Source organism: Littorina saxatilis, linkage group LG11, assembly GCF_037325665.1.
Source record: "Littorina saxatilis isolate snail1 linkage group LG11, US_GU_Lsax_2.0, whole genome shotgun sequence".
Taxonomy (NCBI): Eukaryota; Metazoa; Mollusca; class Gastropoda; order Littorinimorpha; family Littorinidae; genus Littorina; species Littorina saxatilis.
In genome coordinates, this window is record NC_090255.1 from 40,002,685 (window position 1) to 40,003,773 (window position 1,089).

Genomic DNA, 1,089 nt, shown 5'->3' on the forward strand with positions numbered 1-1,089 from the left:
ATTTGTGGTGAGAGCACTGCACCTGGCATGTAAATTAACAGTTTCTTAATGCACAAAATGTCATTTTGTACATTTTTGAGAGGGAACTGCGTTATAGAAAAGTTGTTTAAAGTAGATCTGGTGTAAGAATTATTAATGATATATTTGTATTAAATGAAGAAATCTCAGTTAAAAAAAAGATCAAAGAAGAAGGATGCTCCCCGCCAAAAAAAAAAAAAAAAAAAAAAAAAAAAAAGGTAAAACAACTGAGACCTGTCAAAACAAAAAAAGAAGTTTCTCAATCATGCCAGCATTGAAGTCTATCCCCTTTTCTTCTTCTAGTGTGGGAACTTCTAAATCCTGCCGTCTTTTTGTGCCAAGACCATCTAAATCCTACAGTCTTTTTGTGCCAAAACTATCTAAATCCTACAGTCTTTTTGTGCCAAGACTATCTAAATCCTAGTCTTTTTGTGCCAAGACTATCTTAATCCTGCTGTCGTTTTGTGCCAAGACTATCTAAAACCTGCCGTCTTTGTATGCCAAGACTATCTAAAACCTGCCGTCGTTTTGTGCCAAGACTATCTAAATCCTGCAGTCTTTTTGTGCCAAGACTATCTAAATCCTGCCGTCTTTTTGTGCCAAGACTGTCCAAATCCTGCAGTTTTTTTGTTCCAAGACTATCTAAATCCTGCAGTCTTTTGTTCCAAGACTATTTAAATCCTGCAGTTTTTTGTGTGCCAAGACTATCTAAAAACCTGCCGTCTTTTTGTGCCAAGACTATCTAAATCCTGCTGTCTGTTTGCTCCAAGACTGTCTACATCCCGAGAAGCGGGAAAGTGCTGCCACTCTGTCAGCTATCTTGTGATTACCTGATGATAAGTGTTGTTTAACGCCCTCGCGGTAAAACCATCCGGGGCATGTTCCCACCTAAATCTCGCTGCTTGGGCAATCTGGCCTCCTTCATGGCCGACATAAAGTCTGTACACAGACGTGGCAGCAGCAAGGACACCCACTCAACTCACACGCAACCCCGTCCGCCGCCAATGGCGACATACAGCCACTGGTTACCGTCGCCTCGTCAACACTCGCGAAAGACAAAGCATAAAAGCT